Consider the following 18,150-nt stretch of genomic DNA (forward strand, 5'->3'; position numbering starts at 1 on the left):
CCGTCCTGCGGGGTCCGCCGGGGAGAAGCGCGACCGGCCGAGGCCCCCGGACGCGCAGGCCACCTGGAGCCGCCGCGGCAGCCGAAGCGCGGTGCCCGGCCGCCACACCTGCGCCGCCGCCGAGCCTCGGACGGGACGGGGTCGGCGCCGCGCGCCCCACGAGGGGCTGCGGACTCACCGCGGCGGACGGAGGGCAGGTGCGCGGCGCAGAGGCGGCGAGGCCGGGAGGATGGCGCCGGCGCGGATGAGCTCAGGGGCCGGGCGGCGGCGGCGGTGGCGGTGGCGGTGGCGACCGAGCTCCCGCCTGCTTCCTGTTCGGACAGACGTCGGGCCCGTCTCCGCCCGCCGGCCGGCGCCCCGCACGGTCCGCAGCCCGCCGCGCGCACGTCACGGCCGCGGAGCGCCCGAGGGGCGGGGCGGAGCGGGGGCGCGCCCGTCACGGCTCCATTGCGCCAGTGGGCACGATGGGGCGCGCACGCCGCGGCCCCGGAGCGCCAGCAGGCTCGGCGGGAGCGCGCACGTCACGACCGCGGAGCGCCGGCGGGCACGACGCGGAGCGCAGGCGGCGCTCACGGGCTGCGGTCGGGAGGCCATCCCCGCAGGGCTCGGCTGCGAGCCCGACCATTAGCGTGGCTGCAGTGCGGCCGTATTTGTGAGCGGCGTGTCCGAGGGCCCGGACCCGGGAGCTCTGGCTGAAGGCGCCGTGCAGGACTGAATTAGGGCCGAAAAAGTACCTTAGCTTAACGACGAAAAGCTGCTTTTAAGAGTGAAATGCTAGTTCGCTGTAATGCTGAAGGTCTCCGCGGAAATAAGCTAGAGCACCGACACAAGAGAATTGCACTTCTTAACACATTTCCCAGCAGCAACTAGGCAGGTTCAGGAAATGTACAGCATCTGATGGAGACAAGTTTCAGATACCCAGATCTGCCACAGGCTCTTGGTGGAAAAGCTAAGTTATGATGAGATACTTTAGCACACAACTCAAGCAAAATATTAAGAGTAAAATAGGGAAGTAAGAAAGAGGAAGAGAAACCAAGAAAGGAAATAATCTACAGCAATCTCAGAAACCTAATTCCAGAGTGCCAGGAGGTACCGCTCAGGCATACAGACCTAGATTTCAAAACGAATTGGAAAGAAAGAACGAAGAGAATGTTTTCAGTTGTCAGCTCCGACCTATTTGGGGTTTAAGATTAAAAGGCTCCGGCAAACCAGTAGAAGCAGACGCAGTTCACTGCAATGACTGCAGCAGGCTTTGTCTCCGGCCCCTCTGTCCCGCCCCCAGTCCGCGGGGTCCGTCCCCCGGCTTCCAGCCCCGCATCTCCAAGGTCTCCCGGCGGGTACCGGGCTGCAGGCCACCGTCCCCTCAGGGCCCGCAGACGGCTTCGAGCTGACCAGTTCCCAGGCTGCAACCTTGGCCCCTTCTAATCCAGTCTCTGCAGTGCCACCAGGTTTGTATTTTATAAAATGTAAATTGTTTGGCTAGCACAGCGGCCTTCTCTCTCTCTTTTTTTTTTTTTTGTACTTGAATTGGAATGCCTTTCGTTGTTCCCCAGTTCATCGCTGTCCCAAACCCCATAAAGTGGCCCTAAACCAGGCACCTTCACACAGACCTGCCTGTCTCTGGAGTCGCTTCCTTGCTGGCCCACTGTCCTAGCTCAGCAGTACGATTTCATTTCCACTCACTGCCCTTCTGCATTTCGTGTCCTTTACATTGAAGCCGCTGTAACGAGCTTGCATGTCCAGAGCAGACAGCTATGCTGTCTACTTCGGAGAGTTGCCAGGCTAAATTCAGTTTAATCCTTCAAAACAAAGCCTATTTGTCCTCTGCAAGTTTTCCCTAACACCCTTACTCCAAAACCTGCGTGCATTCGGGTGCTTTTCCACCTTCCGGCACCCTTGCGTGTATGTATCTCTCCCACATGTATTTCACTACTGCTACTTTTGTTTACTTATAAATAGCCCCAGCTGGACTGCACGCCCCTTGTCTGCATGCACAGTGCCAAGCATGGTGGCTTCCACACGGCAGGCAGGCACCGAACAGTGCCTACCATTACTGCTGGATACACAGGACAGACGGACGGACAAACAGCGAGGAGCTGACAGCTCTAGGGAACTGCATATGCTGTACAGTTAAACATGGTGGATATAACTCGTATTTGCTGCCAAAACTCATCTTAACAATTTATTCCACATTCATTCGAATGAAGTGTTATTTTGTTTTCTAAGTTTTTCAAGTTTGCTCTCACCTGAGACTCTTCTCCGAGTCTCCTTGTGCCGAGGGTCCCTAAACTGAGATTTATGGATCCCCTATCATAGATGGGGGCCCCGAGAACCCCCTCTGAAACCATAAGGAAAATTTTGAGGTTTTTGTTGCTTCATTTTCATTGGAATCAGTGTAAGCTGTTTAAAGGTTCTACACCCTGCCTGGCTGCATCGCTAGCAGCTTCAGCGCATCTGTGTTGCACGACCCACAGAAACTCCTTCTCTTTTTCCCCGCTCAGCTGACCCAAATAATCTCCTTGCCCCCAGACCCCATTGTAGTTACGATATTACTAACCACTGGTCTCAAAAAGTTACGATTTTTCAGTCACCCAGAATGTCTTCCTTTGCTCACCCCTAGTCGTGGAGTCACTGATTCGGGTCCTTCTGTGTCAGAACCACCGCTAAGCTGCTGTGCTCCTCCCCCCGCCCCCGGTACCGGCCATCAGCTTCTGTCTGAGCCCTTGACATTCCGTCCACTCTAGGCCATTCTCTCGCCACTCCCCACAAATCTGTGTCACCCCCTTTGCCAAATCCTGGTGACCTTCAGATCAACTAAAACTCCTGGCTATGGTGTACAGAAACCTTCACAGTCCTGAACCTGCCCTAGTCAGGATTCAAATATGCCAAGCCCATGCATGCTCCTCCTGTCAGTCTTCAAAACTCAGTCTGTTACTTTCTCTGTCCTGATTCTAACAGAATTTGTTTTTCTTTTCCCTATTTTCCAATACTATAGTATTAAGTGGTATATTTCTATATTTCTTTCCTCCCCCTGTAACAACTATCCAAAATACCGAGCTTTTTAATTAGAAATTCTGCTCTATTTTTTTTATTTAGTACCTTGCCTGTCTCGTTGAATTAATAATAGCAATGCTGAAACGTATCGAATGCTCACCATGTGCCAGCACTGTGCTAAGCCGGTCACATAGATCGTCCCATTAAATTTTCACAGCCCTATGAGGTAATACAGTGAGCATTTGCTTTTTGCCTGCCAAGCTTCTGAAATTCCATCCTGTTTGTGGAGAATCCTAAACTTCGAGGCTTGGTGGGAGCAGGGCCCACTTGGCACTTTAGAGACTTTGATCTAAGGGCTCTCCACTATCTGGCAACCAGGAAGTCATGGCATGGGACCTGGGTTACGTCAGTTGGATGCTGTCCCCTGAAACTTGGAATCTGGACAAAATGATGCAGAGGCAGAGATAAAGAGGATCCCCTGTGTTGTGGATAAGTGTGGCAACCAGGGTCTGATCGTGACAGTGCCAGTGGGGACATCCTAACTGGTTGGCCCTATTTTACACACCTGGTCACTCATCACCCCCCCATCATGCCTGAGCTACACTCTTTTCCAATATGCTCTTTTGCTGGATAAGTCAGCCAGAGTTAGTTCCTGTTGCTTTTAACCAAGAATCCCAAATGAACAGTAACGTTCTACCATTACCCCCATCTTACCAAAGAGGAATGAGTTAGGTGTTCAAGTGTTTATTTAACAAATAAGCGAGATATTTACAACATTATACCTTCTACAAGAAGTTTGATCAATGCCTCAGTTATTAGCAAGTTTGCACCAATGGGACTTATCTGGAATTTTTAGGGAAATAAATTGCAGGAATAAGCAAGTCCTGGAAGAGAGAGTCTGAGTTCAGTTTCTTTCCTTAGGGTATGTTCTTTGCCCAACCTCATGTGCCACCACTATCTGCACTGAAAAAAAAAAAACACCCAAAACTAATGTTCAATCACTGTAAAATCATAAATCATGTATTTAAAAAGGTTGAAAGATATTTTAAACATAATTTTGAACAATCATTCCTGAGCTTACTCTAGAAAGTAAGCTAATCTATTTTAGAAATATTTTCCATATAAAAGACTAAAATTGAAGCTGAAATGCCATTTATCAGAAGATACTTAAAAAAAAAAACAACCAGATCACCACATACCTCTTACCATTTATAGCTCCTGAAAATTTCTGTAAGTATTGTCCCGGTTATTGAAACTCCCAGCTAGTTTTTCCTGAATTGTTCTAGTGGCATTATAATTAAAACTGAAACAATATCACGAGAGTAACCGAAGATGGTCACCTCACTTTAATTGAACTGTCAAGCATCTTAAAAATAATCATTCATCTAATTGATGATACCCTGTGGTCTCCATGTCAAGTGCCGTGATTTGAAGGGCAGAAGAGTCTATTTTTTTCAGAGTTAAGTGGGTCCAATGTAACCTACATGAATTGTAGAAATTAAAAGAAAGCAAATGAGAGAAGGCCTTTCTGGGGGTGCAGAATTGTATTCAAATTTATTTAACACAACGTGAATAACATGAGGAGGAACCAGTTTCCAGTCTGATCTCTGGATCTGTGACCTGGATGAATTACTTAATCTCACTGAGACTCAATACTCATTAATAAAATAGCAATTGTAATAACACCTCCTTTCAGGAAAAGAACTAAATAAGATAATGTAAAAAATGAAAACATTTTGTAAACTAAAAAGGATTACAAACAGCATCTTATCAATCTCATGTATATATATAATGTAAATAATAAATTTAAAAATACATCCACACGTAATCCTGAACTTGTTACATTCTGGCAAGGCTTATAAATAGATTTGAGAAAGAAAAGGTAAATCTTAAAAAATAAAATCAATTCTAACACTTATTTGAAATTAGCCATTTGTTTTAAACATAAAGATTAACATGAGAAGTCAATGATAGAATTTCTTTTTATGTGCAGTTTGGATAAAATCCAAGCGTTAAAAAATTCATAGAAATTTATATAAAACATATAACTTCTAATAATTTTTCATGGTCCAGAGAAGTCTTGCTGTAGCTATACTACTTCCAGAAATACGAGAAGAGTAACTGAAAACCTATTTTTGTTGCAGATTATGAATACATGATTGCAGTTGAATTCATGGATAGTATTTAGTTTAAAAAATCAGATGTATAACTTAAATAAGCTTTGAGAAAATAGAAAACAAGCTGGAATTAAATGTCAAGAGAGGAAACCATAAGCATGTATTTGTGATACATAGAAAATCTGCATAAAGAATCCAGCAACATAATTCTGAATGGTCAGTTCTGCACAGCCTATATAGTCCAGAAAATACACTGAAACATTAATGGTTTTTAAAAATCTGCAAAATTAGATTTTATAAATTAATCCCAAATTGATTATAAATTAAAGCTAATCCATCTTACTACTTTGATGGACAGTGACCGCAATGGAGGCGGTGAGGACTTGATAATATGGGTGAATGTTGAACCACTGTGTTGTGTATTTGGAACCATCATAAGATTATCTATCAATAATACTTTAATATTTTTAAAAACTATTTAAAAATTAAAGTTAATCATTTGCAGTGACTGGCTGAATCTATTTAGATATTAATATCATAAAAATCTTCAGCCCTCAGACTGGATATAATGCACACTAAAATAGCCTGTACAGCTCTCCATGTTGGCGCACTTCCTAATAGGTCGAGTGTTTTATTTCCATGCCTGTGAGCCCACTGAGCTCTTGCCTGTCTTTGCCCGTCCAGAGCTGGGACGTAAAGACATGCGCTCGGTAATCGCTGGTGGAGTGGGGCTCATCTGACTGAACCTGGGCTCTGGCAGGTCCACACTCCTGGCAGTGGGGGGCCTTCAGAAATGAATATTTTTAGAACATTTAGAACGTTGTTGTAGAAGAGAAGGGGCTTTCCCCAATTCTCCGTGGGAATGTGGAATTTAAATTTAAATCACTGTTCCACAGATGATTCAATACTTATAATTTATATATACATTTTATTTCATTTTTCTAAAAAATGAATCCACTTTTCCTTCAGTGTCATATTTGTTACACATCTTGTGATGTTGCTATCTACGAAAAAATAAAAATGAAAAAAAGTTCTTTAATGGTAATGAATGAAACAGCTAAAGATGATACTATATAATACAAAAATTACTATGTATATAATATTAAAAAACAGGAAAAGATTGGGTGTGGGGAGTACTATTTAAACAAATCAGTGACAGACAATATTCTTCTGAAAAATGTTAAATAAAGGACAAGATGGTAGTGACTGGCCTTAAAAATAGGATTATCTGGAAATAGATTAAGGAAGTACCATGTAGTCACCGACCAGGAAGTGTCTAGTAAATGTGTGTTGGAGTTAAATATCATCCTAGTTAATAGTAAATGTAAAGTTGAAGTGAACAAAGCTTTAAATGCAGTCACAGAACAATAAACTGAGTTCACTCAGTTAGACTTCACTGAGATTCAGGAAATGATTGTTCCATTAGTCAGCCTCTGCTGTGGAGCCCACTAACTCAGTGGCGTATCACAAGAAGTATTCATTTTTCTCCCTCGCGAGCATATAGGTCCGCGGGGGTCTAATTCGGGCTGCTGGTAAATCCAGGGCTGTTCTGCAGGTCTCGGTCGAGGAGGTGAAGGCCTGTGGCTACCTGGGGTGTGCTCTCCTGTGCCAGAGACCTGAAACATGCTGGGCTCCCAAACGCCCGGGCTCAGGACGGGCACAGTGCCTCGTCTGCCTGGAGGCCACGGGTCCGAGGATGGCACGGTCCTGCGCGGGATGTGCAGCCCGAGAGTGCTCGCTGAACTGAACTGTGATGATCCAAACAACCTCGTCTATTACACGTTACTCGAAAGGGTTTATTAAAAAGGGTCAGTAAATTAAGAAGAGGCATGTGGGGGGCTTCTTAGACGCTGGGAATTTGGTTCCACGGAGTTCTCTTGGCGATGATTCATTGGGCTATACATTCAGGATCTGTGTATTCCTTCTGTAAGGGTGTTATACTTCAAATAAAAGCTTATATTTAAAAAAAGGTGCTCTAACCGGTTGAGACATTTTCAGTATCTTTTTAGTTTTCTGTATTTTTAATTACTTTCTCTTATAGGAGTCATTAAAGTAAATGGCATGATTCTTGAAAAGGAGTCTTTCTTTTTGATTGCTGTGAGAAATCTTTTGTCTTTAGAGCAAAATAATATATGATCCTGAGAGAAAATAAATATTATACTTGAATATTGATTAATAATGTGAAGATATCCAGGCTAAGTTAATTCAAGCAAATTCATAAAAATGTCCAAGGTAATCTCTGGACACAACCAAAATAAAAACTTTTACTTTTGGATATTTTAAAACAAATATTCATAGAGAAATTCATTGATTATGCCAATTTGATCATGCCAATAATAATTATAATAAACAGAATTAGAAACCATCTCTCTCAATATATAACTCCAAAAATTCCAAACTTCATTCTTACCTTCAAATCAGTGATACTTTTTAACCCAAAATTGAGAAAAAAGAAAGTTTTCATAATTTATGCAAAAAAGTATATCAACACGTCCAAGTTGTCATTAGATAAAATTTTATTCTTGCATATTTAAGTCTTTTGAAACATGTAAGATTGAAACCTTAGTATTATTCAAACTGTGGATGATACTATCAATGTAGTGGATTTTAGAGAGCATTTTTAAAAAAGAATAAAGCAAATTAATGCATCTTTTTAGAAAGTGTTAAGAATTTCTGAAACTTTTCTGTTGTGTGCCTGTGTGTGTGACAGAGAGAAAGTCACGCGTGCTGGGAGGGGAGAAGAGGGAGAGGGGGCTGTACTCTATACAGAGAACTGGATTCTATGCGGGAGAAAATCTAAAATACATGTATCAGTGACGTCACTGTCAGAGCGTGACGGAGAAAGGAGGTCTGACAGCCACTGCCCTGCCCAGGCGGAACGGGGTCTGGCAGTCCAGGAACCTAGGCTTACTCTGGGCTTTTGGGGGTTGCTTGGTAACTTGAAGAAATCAGCCTGGAGAATAATTTCTCCCCAGGAGTCCTGTAGTTAACCTATTTATAGTCAAGTCTACAGTGATTTAAGAACAAAAACAAACTCAAGGACTGTTATTATAATACGTTAATTAGTACCTCAAATACTGCTGGTAACAAGCAGCAATTTATTCCAAAGCCCACGACCTAAATGAGCAGCAGGTGAGGCTCACTGGTTTCCTTCGTGTTTGCTGTTCTTTTCTCCCTCCGAGGGCTGCTGGTGTCCCCACTGCGTGTTGTCTCCTCTGCCTCAGTCCTTGTCCTGGAACATACCTCGTTTTATTTACCTTCCTCCCCAGGTCCCATATTTTTTGTTTACAGTAACTTTGTCACCCATTTTGATACTGCTTAGCCTGGCTCCTCAGAGGCATTCTTCTTTTTGTATAAACATGGAAAATTTAAAATCTAAAACCACCACCCTATGGTATTATAAAATTGAATTATAGTTATGTAACATTAGGAAGGAATCAATGTTTTCACAGTATTATGACTTCCCATCCAAGAACATGGTGTTTATGTTCTTGCATTCCTGCAGGTCCGATTTCATTTTCTTGTCTTAGTACAAGAAAGCTTAAGTGCAAGAACAATGGTGAATAGTGCGAGAGCCTCTTCTTGATATTCGTTTAGCTGATTTTAAGTATTTCAGCATTTAATACATACATACATATATGTATATGTTTTGAATAATAAATTTTATTCACCTTCTAAATCCCACAATGAAATATAGTGCTCCATTAAAAAAATTATAGATGTTGATTCAGGTAAACATTTATCCCAACAAATAACTTTCTGGGAAAGCACCCACCCTTACACCAGCCTCTCCCTGCCTGTAGTACTTTTCCCCTTGCCACATGCATGCAAATCATAATCTGAGGACATTCTTTGTATAAACCTGTTGCCCATTCAAATGCACTGATTCCTTTTCTTCCTTTACTGCTAAACTATTCAACACAAGGCATGTCTCCTACCTACAATTACTTTCCATTCTTTTCCCCATTGACTTTCTCAACTCAAATTCTTTCTCCATCACATAGCATTTAGTATATTATTTACTAAGAAGTTATAGCCTGTATTTTAACAGATTCCTCCATTCTCATTTAAAGATTGTGTTATGAATAACTGAATTTTTTATATGATCATATAAATCTCCTTCAATATCTTTGACATAACAATAAAGCTAATCTATTTTCTGATATTGAACATCCTTGACTTCGGTTATAGGGCATCATTTATTTGCTATTACTAGATTCCTATTAGCAATACTTTGTCTTGTCAATCTTGAATCATAAATTACATAATCCTTAGTTTTTTATCTGACATCACCTTTACTAGACTTTTTTATTAAAGTTATGCTGGCCTCATAAATGAATTGAGGTTTTTTCATTCATTTTTGTAGCCTGGAATAGTTTAACCTCAGATTTAACTGTTCAAAAGTTCACATCCAGGAACTGATACAGTCCTTGTGTGCTTGCAGGGGTGACTCTGTGACATGACACCTGGCCGGTATCTAAGTACACACAGTGTGATCGTTGTCTGCTGCTTGAACTGGTTGTTATTTTCTAAGCAGTCACCTACAATCTTCAAGCTTTCCAATTTGTGGTACTGGGTTTACATGTTAAAAAGACTCTTTTTAAAGCCTTTCTGTATCTGTGATATGTCTCCTTTCCCCTTTCTATTCTCCCATTTTTTCTTTTTTCTTTGATCAGACTCAAGAGTTTTTCTAATTTATGTTTTTCAAAACAGTTTTGTGAGGGTTTATGTGACAGAGTATGCTAGTGTGGTGGAGTAAGTTCTAGTTCATTAGCTTTTATTTCCTTTAACTTCCTCTTCCTCGTTTTTTGAAAAGTTTTTATTTTATCATTCTGTTCTTAATTTTTTAATTTGAGGTTATTTTTCATTTTGGGGCTTAAACCTATAAACTTTGGGTACATCTTTCACAATCTTATAGTTACCAAGTATAATGAAGTAATGAGAGACCAGTTAAAGAAACAAATTATAACTTCAGAAATAAATAATAGGAATATAATAATTTAATATATGACAAAGATGGGAATTGATTTTAATGCCAAAAAGGAGTTAAATAAGTGATGTATAAAAAGAATACTTTCTATACAGATTTCTTCAGGAGAAAAGATATAAAATTCTTAAGACTATAACACCCATATATTTTGCTGTACACAGAAGTAAATGTCATATGATTTCATTAAGTTTTAAAAAAAATCTTGCAAAAAACATGACTATATGCACTATCATGAATTAAGAAGGAACTTTTTAACCAAGACTGAAAATACAGAAAATAAATAAAAATAAAATTTGAGCTATGGGAAATACACTATACACAAAGTCTAAGGCAAATAAATAGTAGATTATGAAAAGATACACTTACAGATGACAATGTAGTATGCAGAAGCCTCAAATAGAAAAAAGAGACAACGGCTAATCCAATGGAAAAATGGGCTTATGATCAGCACAGCATCCACAAAAACATGCTCAGATTGAAACTTAGAATTCAGGGAAATGCAAAACAGGTAATAGTGAAAACAGCAAGATATGCACAAGGCTTGCAAAATGCCTATTGTTGGTAGGGAGACAGGAAAATTATATTTTAAATAAATTGATGGAGGAAATGTAAATTCTTACATCCTTTTGGAAAACGAGCTTGCAACACCTATGAAAATTAACAACACATATGCTCTTTGATCCAGTAATCCCTGGGAATCTATTCCAAAAAAATAAAATGGCCACCCTATAAAGAAATAAAATAGGGAAATACACTACATGCTCATGGTTGCAAAAACCTGGACAAAAGTGAATGCCCATTAAGAGTGTGGCAGTCACTCACGCTGCTGAAAAAATACTCCTGTGTGCAATATGCTAAGAGCGCCCGCCCTTGTTCCGTGTGAAACCAGCATCAACTAACCAGGGTAGGCCGTGCGGTGCAGGGATGGGACGCGCCAGCCCTGGGGGGAGGCTCGGGGTGCCCAGAGCCTTCCCCCAGGCCCCCTTCCTGCTCTGCCCTGGACATGGATGCTTGTGTCGGCATAGAGTGCCCATCTGGGCAGCCAGGAGCTTGGGGACAGCCAGGAGCTTGGGGGCAGAGCTGTTTGGACATGCGTGCAGCATGGCTAAAGACAACTTTTTTGGGAGAGTGAGCCGTGCAGATATTCAAATTGTTACTGTACACAAGACTGACAGAGTAGGAGAATGGCTAAATAAGTTACTGCTTATCATATCGGTATTGTATTACTAACTTTGACTTTCATTATACCAGATAACTCACACTGATGTTCACAGGCTCTTGCTGAGGGACAAAAGATGCTGAAAAACGTTTATATTACTATCCCAGTTTTTATAAGAAAAGCAATTAATACCTCTTTGTACGTATATTACTATAGAGAGATTATATGAACATGGGGAAAACTATGAAAGAATACAAAGTTGAAGAATAGGTGATAAAGGAAAAATAAATCCAGACTATATTTTTTTAAAAAGCAAAGCGGTATGGTGTGATCACATGTCTGTTATGTTTAACTGTATTACAAATAAAGTATTACTGAGTATATCTGATCAAATAATTTCATTTAGTATTACACTGGATCCAAGACGCTCCGATACTTTGTGCTTTCTCGGCCTTATCTGCACCGAGAGGTTTTCACACCCGCGGCTGGAAGAGCTGCGAAGAAGGAATATATCAGAGTATTTCTCAAAATGTGGTCTTGCCTGGGAACTAGTCAGAAATACACATTTGCTGGCCCAACTGAAGACCATCGAGTCAGAACGCGATAGCAGCCAGTATCTTATCAGGTGATTCGGATGTGAATGAATTCCTTATTTGATGTGTCCTTAAGAGGTTAAATTGTTAAAAAAAGAATCCATTATCAGAAATATGGACATCTAAAATTGCTTCTTAAACTGTTATTTTTAACATACTGTCCTCGCTCTGCGACTTCCAGTGTGCAAATTCTTTTCAGTATAAATTCCCAATTATCAGATCTGATGGGCTTTGCTTTGTTTATCTGCCAGGTCATATCACTCACGACAAACTGATGTTCTTTGAGATCAAGTGTCCATCCTACGACCAATCGGCTGCGACCCGACACGGAGGCAGGTGGGAGAGCGTGGGCGGCGGATGTTAACAGTTACGGGCACCCTGGGCAGCTCCCCAAGGGGCGTGCGACTGGCACTGCCAGACACACACCTCAACTAGTAGTAGTAACTTCACAGCCATAAAGTGCTTTTCTTGTGAAGACAATGGAATGCTGATATTTCATGCTTTTATTTTTATTGTTTATATTTTAAAACTATAACTTTGATATTTGAAACTTCCAAGCTTTTTGATAGTTTCACATGCTTCATAAGTAATTTTGTCTGCAAAGTCAATTTTTTGTTATAATGTCTTCAGTTAATCATCTTCTGTCCGCTCTTCCGCTGTATATTTCATTTATATTTAGGTATCTTTGATAATCATTTGTTCATAAAGAAAAAACACACGCTCTGACTGGGACAAAGGGAACGAACACCTTCCTGTTTCCAATGCTTGCCTCTGAAAGGGTCGTTTCATGAACGAAATACCCAAACTGCCGTCCTATTTTAGCGTTTCCAGGACGTGGGCGTGGCCGTGTCCTTTGCCCCAGCTCTAGGGCCTCGCACTGACTGACCCGAGGGCAGCCTCGCACCCCTTCTTGCCCCCCTGCAGTGGTGTCACTACCGCCGTCACGATCTTCTCAACGTTTCATAGCCCTGTTTTTCCTTTGCTTGAAGTGTTTCAGCGATGTTTTAGGGGAATGGCCAAGATCCTGAACAGGGCTTCAGGGCCTCGGTCAGCCTTCCCACCTCCCCTGGGCTCCACTTACAGGCCTTCCTTAAGGTTATTTTAAAACTTATGAAAATAAACTTACTAAAAGATAGCATAGTTTGACAAATCTCCATACCAGTTTCCCTAATAATCAAGAACTGGCCACCCTGCATCTCCACAAAAATATGCCCATCTTATTTATTTTCGTCTCTTGTCTAGCCAGGTTAACCTATCTTCTAGGGTAAGGCAGTGTGTTCAAAGCCCAGCCTTGCTGGGGCCAGTATTTCTTTCTTTGGATTTCAGTTTGTTCATCTGTAACTGGAAGTAGGAACAGTGAATATATCATACAATCATTGTGAATAATAAACGTATTCATACATTAAAAACACTTAAAAATTGTCTGGCATATAGTGTATGCTGAATAAACGAGGTCATTATCACTTAGCACAAGTCACCTCAAACCTTTGCACAGCCTACAGGCACTATTCTTTTCTTGCACTCTCGGACATTGTTCGGTGCATGTCTACCAACAGTTTAAATGTCACATCTTCAGGGAAGACTTGCCCAACCTCCCCAGAATAGGCTAAACTGTCTTACTACACTTTATGCTTCCCCAGCATGGCACTGATTTCAAATTATTAATTTGTGAGGTTGAGTAACACACGTCTCTCCAGTACAATAAAAAGACCCATGACAAGAGAATGGTATCTGTTTGGCTCCATTTTAAATTCCCAACACCTACGACATCGTAGGTACTCAAAACATTCATTCTGTATTTAAGGATCAGTTTCTTTTCACCTTACTTGTTTGGGTAAAATTCTCTGCTGTCAACATGTATAAACTAATTATAATTTTAAGTTTTGTAACAGGTTTAAACAACTTGTTTTTTGAGGGGTTAAAAATATTGAAAGTATATTAAGTTCATTAAGAATAATTTTTATACAGATTTCTTCAGGAGGAAAAAAAATGCCCCAAGGTATGAAGGTTGTCTGCTGCACTTTAACTCTAAAGAAAAAGATGATGGAGTGGAAGTTGGGGGAGGTGTAAGCTAGCAGCTAAGGGATTCAGATATAAACAGAAGGAAAAGCCCCAGATAATCTTCCAATTCAGTTTCATATTTTCATACAATTTCTATTTTCATATGAGCTTAGGGGATTTGATGGCCTTACAAAAGATTAGTATCAAGTCTTTTTTCTGAGAATCCACTTGCTTACAAGAATTTTTTTCATTACAATATAGAAAAATGTTTCCCATGAAACTTCATTTCCCCCAGACACTAGTCACTTCTTTTCAAATTTCCAAATCATATAGCCAACTCTTGTAAAATAAAATGTAAAAAAACCAACCTCAGGTAAGTTTCAAAAGCATCTTCTCTTAAAAGTTCAGTTCACAAACACCCCCATCAGTTAGCTCTGCTTCCTGACAGGCTGTATTCTAAGGAAGTTTTAGACAATCAGCGTCAGGAGAGGATACGCTGAAGTCTATGTCTAGCATACTGTATCTCTATTTTCACTCATTTAATCATTCTGCCTTTTAGCACACTAAAATCCCCCAAATCTGTTTAACTTGGTTTGAATGTTTTCCAAACTCATTTGGCCACAGATATTATAAATATCCCTCAAAACTGGTTGTCAAACGCACTTTGAGTGTTGCTAATCTGGCTGCATTCTAAGCCAGAATTCTATTAAAAGAATCAAACAACCTTCACTGTTGTGGTTCCACAACTCCTGGTGACCACAGAGAGTTCAGAAACCACCCATTTAATGAATTCATTTCAGAACTGTACCGAGATGTCGTTTCATTTCGGAAGCAGGATGGCTGCCAGTCTCTGACCTTTGAGTGCTGGTTCTCTTGCCAGCGATTCAATAACCAGGTCACCTACCAAGCTCTTAAGAGGAATTTGGAGGGAATGGGGGTTAAGTGGTATCGTAAAGCATTTGAGAGAAGAAAATGTAGACAAGCTTTATTACTTTCTTCATCAGCAACTTAAAAGCTTTCAGGGACAAATAGCAATCCCTTTCAATCAGTGGCTTACTACAGATGGATACAGAATTACTTAAGGAATTACCCGAAAATACGCAGCACCGCTGGGGGTGAGGCCCTAGGTGTATGTAGTTCGAAAAGCTCACCAGGTGATTTTGATGCACATTTTAGATAAAAGTCCTTGTTTTCAATAGTATGCTCATCTACCCAATTCATTTGATATAAGGACAATTTAACTGTTGTTTGCAACACAGGAAAGACTTCTAAGCTTTCAACTTTTTTCTGTGTCTCAGGCCATGGGTGTGGCACTTTTCAGAGGGAAAGAAGCACTGCACTCCGGTTCCCTTGCACTGGTCTGGGGCACTGCACCATCATCCCTGGCCTGGCATTAGAGTCAGGACGGCGGGACTACCTTTCCCCAAGGGACACATTTCTTCCACTTGATCAACCAATTCTTCCTCTGTGGTTAAACTTAAGTTTTGAAGAGTAGTTTTCATCACCCTTTTTCTTCTTCCTGCGAGTAGGAAAAAGACAAAATGTACAAGAAGGCCTGCTAGGGCGTTTCAGAGATTTCCTGATACAGTCTGGTTTCGCCTTTTGTGAGTTCTGTGGTCTTACTGGTAAAGCTCCCCGGGTACTCACTTGGCTAGACAATCTGCGGTGGGCCCCAGTTCCCCTCTCCCTCTCCTTTTGGCCTCAAAGCCAGGCACAGAGCAGCCTTGTTACCGTCTCTTCTCGGCACACAGCACCCACCACCTCATCTCTTAAAGGCTCTGCTCCTTCTCAGCAAGTTAAGCCATCATTACATTCCAGGAGCTTTATTCCACCAACTCTTGATCAAAAATACTAAAAAACATTCTTTATTATTCCTGTTCAGTGAATTGTCTGAGACTTTAAACAACTTTTGATTTCTGGGAAATTAAAACTTACTCTCTTAATATCTCACATCTTCAGGGATCATAGTTTTCTTAAAAAAATACTGATTTTGCTAACTTAAAACAAGATATAATTTAGGTTATATGATCCCTTCAAATAAAAGCTCCTGTGTTTAACTGACTAGTAGTTTAAGCACAAACTACTATGCTGAGCTGATTGAGGTTTATGTGAACTTGAAATGATACCACTAAGCTCTCAGCTGCATGAACGACATCACAGGGAGAGGACAGCAAGACGCCGCCCTTGCTCCTGGACTGCTGAGAGCTCAGACACATACACATTTTATGGCAAGTAATCTGAAACTCTTCTTAAAATGATTAACTGTTATTCTATCCAAGAAGAAAACAAATACAGCAGATCTATCTAATTAGTTAAGACACCAGATACTCTCCATACAGTTTCAATGTCTAGTAACAAACCTCTTAACTTTAAAATTCTGTTCCACGACTTCTAAGTACTCTTAACACAGTTTAAAAGGTTGATATCCACTTTAAACTACACATAGAAGTGGCAGAGCACACAATCACCAAGCACACGTGCACACGCACTGAAGGTTCTCCAGTCTGGGAGGACAACGGGCGGTCTCAAAATATAGATGCACACACACACTTTCAAACATAGACTTCTATATGACGTGAAAGAAATATGATCAAACAACTAGATACTCTCTCTCTAGAAGTTGACAGAAATCTGTGTTTTTCATGTCAAAACATGACTGACTTTAGTGAGCCCAAGGGACAAGTTATCTTTTTATCTTACCAAAAACTAAGTGTGTAAAGTATGACAATCAGAAATTAAAACAAAACAAACAAGCATTTTAGAATAGTTTTTTTGGTACCTTCAAATTCTGACAAAACACAGCACAAAGAAAGTCAAATATGTCACTTTTGCTCACTGTTATCAGGGTTTTCCCTTAAAAAACAATTTCCATTTTTTTGGGTCCATACTCAATAAATAATAGAACTAAGCTCTTATTTCTTCATATCTGAGCTAACAGACCTAGAGTATTCCCTTAAAAAAGAAATAATTCTATCAAAAATAGGAAATGTTACAATAATTCAATGAAGTAACAAATCTATAATTGATACCACTTCTGGTGACCTTCCTTAAGTTTACACTTCATTGTTTCCCTTGATGAGTGTGTCTCAATAGACTTTTTTTGGTTGCTGTTAACAACACCCCATCCATCCCATATTCCCACATAGACTTTATATTAAACTCAAGAAAATACCCTAAAATGTTGTGTGCAATGCCAGACTAAAAATATAAAATAATTGCTGCTGATAAAAATGACCTTCCTTTTATTCTCCACTTGTTACAAGTGCATTTTAAAATTCATTATTTAAATGAAATTTTTAAAATAATGACTTTCAAAAAATATATTTCAAGTCTCAAAGTTTCTTTGAAAGAATGTAAAACATTTCATTTGAAAAGAATAGTTTCAGCAGACATAAGCAAGATCCCTATGCAGTTCTACATCCGTCATCAAAACCATCATGTCTTAGTAATTTTAAAGGGGAGTTCAAAAGGTAGATTTTTTTATGCATTGTGCAATACAGTACCTTCACACATAAAAATAATTTACACTAAAAAACTCAAGCCCCAAAAATCTGTTTATCAAAATAACAAGAATGCGCAATGAAAAAATAGCAAAAGCCATTATAAAAAATAGTAAATTCCTATTTCAATTCCTGTGTTCACAGATTAAAAATGTTTATCAGCGGACTCTATCACACATATTGTAGCATACTTTAAGCTATGATACAGAAAGATAATGTGGGATATTTGAAATTCAAACCGCACTTACCAAAACAGTTTTAACCTGAGTCTTTGACATCTTCAGAAACATCCTTGACAACATGTGATAAAAGTACAGTTATCACTTAGTAGGATAATTCAAGGTTAGTTTTCTTTGATTTGCTCTGAATAGTGCTTCTTAAATATTTGTGCAGACTTATAAATATTTTTTACCTTTTTGGGGTCTCTGAACACAAAGGAGTTTATGAATTAAAAATCTATCATTTTTTTCTGGCTACACAAGCATATGATGTCTTTCTTGTTCAAAATGCCTTAGATTTAATCTTATTTTCCTATTTTGAGTTATTTTAGAATAAACGCAAGAGATCAAAAGGTTATCATAGATACTCAAATATCCCCATGAAATATATCACACCCACTGAGGAATTTAATACAAGTTCACCGAAGAATATCAAATTAATCATTTCCTCCTATAAATATTTTTTTTATTTTGTGTTTAGAAGTTGCAGTTTTAAAGTACTATTAACAGAAAATACATAACAAAAGCTTCCTAACAAGTGAAAAAAATAATTATAAATGCTGGAAAAATTGGCCTCA

General features: G+C 40.0%; 1 protein-coding gene across 5 annotated transcripts in view; it reads right to left on the minus strand.

Moving 5' to 3' along the window:
* Positions 1-342, minus strand: part of MYO6 (myosin VI) — a 131,926-nt gene extending 131,584 nt beyond the window's left edge. For 2 of the 5 annotated variants that reach the window (XM_057494068.1, XM_057494064.1), the window contains exon 1: positions 179-342. The gene's annotated coding sequence lies outside the window, so the exon portion shown is untranslated. The remainder of the gene's footprint in view (positions 1-178) is intronic. The other 3 variants (XM_036917450.2, XM_036917449.2, XM_036917448.2) reach the window with 2 other exon arrangements.
* Positions 343-18,150: the final 17,808 nt, after the last annotated feature.

This window comes from Manis pentadactyla, chromosome 16, assembly GCF_030020395.1.
Source record: "Manis pentadactyla isolate mManPen7 chromosome 16, mManPen7.hap1, whole genome shotgun sequence".
Taxonomy (NCBI): domain Eukaryota; kingdom Metazoa; phylum Chordata; class Mammalia; order Pholidota; family Manidae; genus Manis; species Manis pentadactyla.